General features: G+C 47.5%; 1 protein-coding gene across 1 annotated transcript in view; it reads right to left on the bottom strand.

Moving 5' to 3' along the window:
- ZSCAN18 (zinc finger and SCAN domain containing 18) overlaps positions 1-453 on the bottom strand; it is a 14,533-nt gene extending 14,080 nt beyond the window's left edge. Inside the window, exon 1 of the mRNA XM_021715111.1 lies at positions 395-453. The gene's annotated coding sequence lies outside the window, so the exon portion shown is untranslated. The remainder of the gene's footprint in view (positions 1-394) is intronic.
- Between the last annotated feature and the right edge of the window lie 5,532 nt (positions 454-5,985).

The raw sequence follows: 5,985 nt of genomic DNA, 5'->3' as shown, positions 1-5,985 counted from the left end.
GCCCCTCCCATTCCCGGACACTCCACCCCGGCACGGCGCTTTAAGCTCCGGCTCCCCACCTCCCGGGGCCTACAGGGGAGCAGCGCTCTCCCCTCCCCGATCCAGGCCCGCAGCGGGGCACCCCCGACCACCCGCGCCGTCCGAGCGCCCACAAGGGGCTAGCTCTGGCCCTGTCCCCTCCTCCCCACCCCCGGGGATCGCTCCACTGGAGACCCGGCCTCCCCACCGCCCCGACCCCAGACACGCTCCCTCCTGGACCGACTACGAGGTATAGTACCCCATCCCCTGGGACCGCCCCGGTCCCCTCCCCCCACACCTCCAGGCGCCGCCATCCCCCGCGGGATCGCTCCCGGACCCGTCCTCGTCCCAGCGCAGCGGAGTCGGTCCAACCCACCTGCTGCGCAGCGACCCGAGGCCGGTCCCAACCGCCCGAGCCCCGGAGGCGCGATGGCGGCCGGCCTGACTGCGCGTGCGCGGCAGGCCCCCGCGGCGGACTCCGACTCCCAGAATGCCGCGGAACGATTCTGCCGCGACAAGGCCGACAGCCAATCGGAGGTGCCTAGCTCTCAACGGCCCGCCCCTGCCAGCGTGCGTCATCCCCGATGCCGTAGTAACCAAGCAAACAACCCGAGAAGAATATGCCCTGGACACCGGAGCGACAAAGGCCGGAGAGACAGAGGCAGAGACACAAAAAGACGTAGAGGAGTGATGGAAACACGAAGACCTAGAGACAGGCATAGAGAGTGGGGGAGACAGGGAGAGACACTGCGAGACAGAGACACAGAGACACAAAAAGACGCAGGCTGGGAGTGATGGAAACATGAAGACCCAGAGAGCAAAGAGGGGGGAAGGAAGGGAGAGAGGGAGAGACGCAGAGAAAGGGAGACAGGCGGACCCAGAGAAAGGGAGAGCCAGGGATTAGAGACTCAGTTATGGAGACAGAGTCAGAAACCGGGAGACCCAAAGGCGAGGCTGGAACCCGTCAGCCAGGACCCATGCAGTTCCAGGAACAGACAGAATTCGAAGACCATTTGTGCGGCGGACTCGGGGGCCGCTGACTCCGCGGAAAGAGCGCGGCAGCTGGGTCGGGGACTCGCAGAGACGTGGCCACTCCAGAGGCCGGCCAGTCTGGGAAGCTGCTTCCCGTTCCAGGGTTTTCCAGACAGCGGAGAGCATGAGGATGACATTTTGGTTCTTTTGTGTGAACTGATTTTCAAAACATGTATCTGAACAGTTTATATATTTTAAATGTACACACATGCTTTTGGGTATTCAGTTCTACGAATTTTAATGAATATTCCACCGTCAGGCCAAAGTACAGCATCGTCGCACAATTCCTGCTGCCCTTTTGTAGTTGCACCCTCTTCAACCCACAACCCCAGGCAATCGCAATGTAGTCCGTGGCTTCCGCTTTGCCTTTACAGAATGCCATATACATGAGATCATACGGTATGTGGCCTTTCTTACTGAACATAATTCCCTTGAGATCCACTGTAGTAGTGGATAACATTACTTTTTTTTTTTTTTTTTTTGAGTTGGCATCTCAATCCGTCACCCATGCTGGAATGCAGTGGTTTGCTCACAGCCACCGCAGCCTCGACCTGCTGGACTCAGGCGATCCTTCCGTCTCAGCCTTCCAAGTAGCTGGAACCACAGGAGCAGGCCACCACTCCAGGCTGAGTTTTTGATTTACTGTAGAGACGAGGTCTCGCCATGTTGCCCAGGCTGGCCTCGAGCCTGTGGGCTCAGGCAATCCCCTCACCTCGGCCTCCCAAAATGCTGGGATGACAGGCTTGAGCCACCGCGCCCAGCCACTTCGTTCCTTTTTATTGGTAAGTAGTATTCAATGGCAGCTGTCCCCAAGCTTTTTGGCATCAGGGACTGGTTTCGTGGAAGGCAACTTTTACACGATGTGGTGGGGGGGGAGTAGGGATTAGATTCTCAAAAGGAGCGCTTAACCTAGATCCCTCTAGCACGCGCAGCTCACAATAAGGTTGGCGCCATTTTGAGCATCTGATGCAGTCGCTCATCTGACAGGAGGCTGAGCTCACCTACTGGTTCTCCTCTTGTGCCAGCCGGTTGCTAACATGGGTCTGTGGCCTGGGTTGGGGGCCCCTGCTCAATGGTATACAATAGTTTGTTTAAACACTCACTGTTTGAAAGGCATTAGGGTCAATATTTTGCTACTACAAATAAAGCTGCTGTGAACATTTGTGTACAGATTTTTGTGTGACCATGTTTTCACTTTTAAGGGATAAATGCCCAAAAGTTCCATTGCTGGTTCATATAGTAAACACGTGCTTAGTACACTAAGAAACTGCCAAATTATTTCCCAGAGTAGCTGTACACTCTTACATTCCCACCAATTTACGTGGATCCATTTATCCATTCTTTTTTTTTTTTTTTTAAGTTAAAGTCTCACTCCATTGCCCAGGCTGGAGTACAGTGGCATGCTCACAGTCACCGCAGCATCGACCTGCTGGGCTGTGGTGATCCTTTCACCTCAGCCTTCCAAGTAGCAGGAACTACAGGCGCACACTACCATGCCCGGCTAATTTTTGATTTATTGTAGAGATGAGGTCTCATCAAGTTGCCCAGGCTGGTTGCGAGCCTGTGGGTTCAGGCAATCCTCTTGCCTCGGCCTCCCAAAGTGTTGAAATGACAGGCTTGAGCTACCGCAACCAGCCTCTCCACATTCTTATCAGCATTTGTGTTATCATCATTTTTTATTTCAGCCATTCTGATGTGTATGTAGTTAGATCTTGTGGTTTTAATTTACATATGCTGTAAATGGCTAATGCTGTTGAACATATTTTCATGTTTATTTACCATCCATACATTCTCTTTAGTGAAATATCTGCTCATGTCTTTCACCCATTTTCTACGTTTTTAAAAACTTCAGTTTTGAGAGATCTTTGTATATTCTGGATATAAATTATTTGTCCAATATATGGTTGCAGATATTTTCTCCCAGTCTGTAGCTTGTCTTTTTACTTCCTTAACAGGGTCTTTAGCAGAGGAAAGAATTTCAATTTGTTTGATATCTATCCAACTTGTCAATTTTTACTTTTATGAATCATGCTTGGGTTTTTTTTTCTAAAAGTCTAATAGTTTTACTTTTTTTCTGACATCAAATGCATAGTTTTTCTCCCGTTAAATGAGTGTCCAACAATTCAATCCAACTTGGGACAATACCTTGAATTGGTGTAGACCCAACAGGTCAAAGACCCAGTCTCACAAGACTGCCCCGGTAGCAGATATCAGCCGCAGGCTAACCACACTTCTGCTAGGCCAATTACAAGTTCAGGAGTTCCCCTGACCCCATCTCTGGTTCAACTGGCTAGAATGACTCACTGAACTCAGGAAATCACTACTTGTGCTTACTGGTTTATTATATATCCTCAATGCTATAGTATTAAGAGGTAGGACCTTTAGGAGGCTGTACCCTGATGAATAGAATTAGTACTCTTATAGAAAGAGGTTTGAGGGAGCTTGTTGGTCCCTTCTAACACAAGAGAATACAGCAAGAAGGTACTACAAAGAATGGGTTCTCACTAGATGAAGAATCTGCCAGTGCCTTGATCTTAGACTTCCCAGCTTCCAGAACTGTGAACAAATTTCTGGGTTTTTTTTTGAGTTGGAGTCTCACTCTGCCATCCAGACTGGAGTGCAGTGGCCTCTCCCGGCCACCGCAGCCTCAACCTACTGGGCTCCGGCGATCCTTCTGCCTCAGTCTTCCAAGTAGCCGGAACTACAGGTGCGCGCTACCACGCCTGGCTAATTTTTTGATTTATCATAGAGATGAGGTCTCGCCAAGTTGCCCAGGCGGGTCTTGAACCCGCAGGGTCAGGCAATCCACTCACCTCAGCCTCCCAAGGCACGGGATTACAGGCTGAGTCATTGAGCCCAGCTAAATTTCTGTTTTTTATAAATTACCCAGTCTATGGTAATTTCGCTACAGCAGCCTGAGGAGTTGAAAACTGTATCCTTATCCTTTTTTTTTTTTTTTTTTGAATTGGAGTCTCACTCTGTCATCCAGACTGGAGTGCAGTGGCCACTCCCAGCCACTGCAGCCTCGACCTGCTGGGCTCCAGCGATCCTTCCGCCTCAGCCTTCCAAGTAGCTGGAACTACAGGTGCGCGCTACCACGCCCGGCTAATTTTTTTGATTTATTGTAGAGATGAGGTTTCGCCAAGTTGCCCAGGCGGGTCTCGAACCCGCGGGCTCAGGCAATCCACTCACCTCAGCCTCCCAAAGGTGCGAGATTACAGGCTGAGCCACCGAGCCCGGCTATTATCTTTTTAATGTCTGTGAGATCTGCAGTAATATCCCCCTTTTCATCCTGATGTTGGTAACTTGTGTCTTTTCTCTTGGTTCTACTACCTAGAAATTTATCGATTTTACTGATCTTTTTCAAAGAAACAGCTTTAGGTTTCATTGATTTTTTTTTGTTTATTGATTTGTGTGCATTGTATGTTTGTAAAAGTATGTACAAATATTTAGAAATATGGGAGTAAATGCAAATCATTCTACAAGAAAGACACCTGCACATGTGTGTTTACTGCAGCACTATTCACAACAATAAAAACATGGAAGCAACTATGCTGCCCATCGAAACTGGACAGGAAAAAGCAAATGTGGTATATATACACAATGGAATATTATGCAGCCATAAAGAAGGACAAATATATGGACTTCACAGCAACTTTGATGGATTGAGTCTATCATACTCAGTTATCTGTCACAGAAACAAAGAACAGTGTACCTATGTTCTCATTCATAAGGGGATCTTGAACAATTATCATAATACTATAAGAAAGGAATTGGCAGTAGTGGGAAACTGCTAGGGGAGAGGGGGTGGGATTGGCAATAATGGGAAACTGCCTGGGGGGCACACCTCATCAACGAGGGTGCCTGCATAATGAACATTTGTATACTTAACCGTGAATTGTACCCCACATCTTTAAAATAATTTTAAAAAAAAGAAATATGGGAGTAAATGGCAGCAAAATCAACTAGGAGAACAGGGAGTGACTGCCTTTGGTGAGAAGTGGTGGTAGGGAGTGAGGAGGCAGCAAATGTTTTCCTTATAAACTTTTGGCATCATTTGACTTTTTGTACAAGATGTATGTTAGCTATGCTTTGACAGAAATTTTTTAAAAATTGTATTGACAGGTGGAGTGCTAAATTATTTTATTTACAAATTAATGCAAACTCCCAAACCCACTTACATATATATTTGCAGAGAAACAATAATGGCAGCAATGCTATAATATTTACATAGCAATGCCAGGCACTGTTTTAAGGATTTTGTATATATTCAATTTAATCAACACAGCATCCTCACGAGGTAATATCATCCCTACCAGATGAGAAAACTGGGGTATAGAGAGGTTCAGTAACTTGCTCAAGACCCTACAACTATAAAATGGCAGACAACAGATATGAATACGGGTGGTCTGGTCTCAGAGTCCTAATCCTAGCATCTAGACTGTACTGTCTCTGTATGAAGGTGCATGAGGTGGGGACCCCATAAAAAACAAAATTATTCTTTGGAGGTCAGGCCCCTTGTAGTACAGGTTTTCTCTACTAGGTGTTTTAGGAACCCATCACCATCAGTGTACCAGCTAGTGTTTGTTTTCAGAAGCGGCATTCAGCTCCAGTGAAATTTTTTTAGAGATTCTTTCAATGTGTTTGCCCATTTCATGATGGATGATTTACAAATGCACCTGCCACACCATGCTGAGCAGTCAGCAGTTTTTGACCCCAAACAGCATGATCCCTGCGCCCCACCCTCCCTATTCAAGCCATCTCACCCCAAGCAACTTGTTTTTGTTTCTCCAGATGAAAAAAGTCCTAAAAGGGTAACATTCTGTTGATGTGGAAGGTGAAACAAAAAACAGCAGAAGCACTAAAAGGCATCAAAATCGACATGTTCAAAAACTCTTTTAAGCAGTGAAAAAGGCATCCTGATAGGTGTACTAC

This window comes from Carlito syrichta, unplaced genomic scaffold, assembly GCF_000164805.1.
Source record: "Carlito syrichta isolate Samal-C Ts95f unplaced genomic scaffold, Tarsius_syrichta-2.0.1 Scaffold99351, whole genome shotgun sequence".
Taxonomy (NCBI): Eukaryota; Metazoa; Chordata; class Mammalia; order Primates; family Tarsiidae; genus Carlito; species Carlito syrichta.
This window is presented reverse-complemented; position numbering and strand designations above follow the sequence as displayed.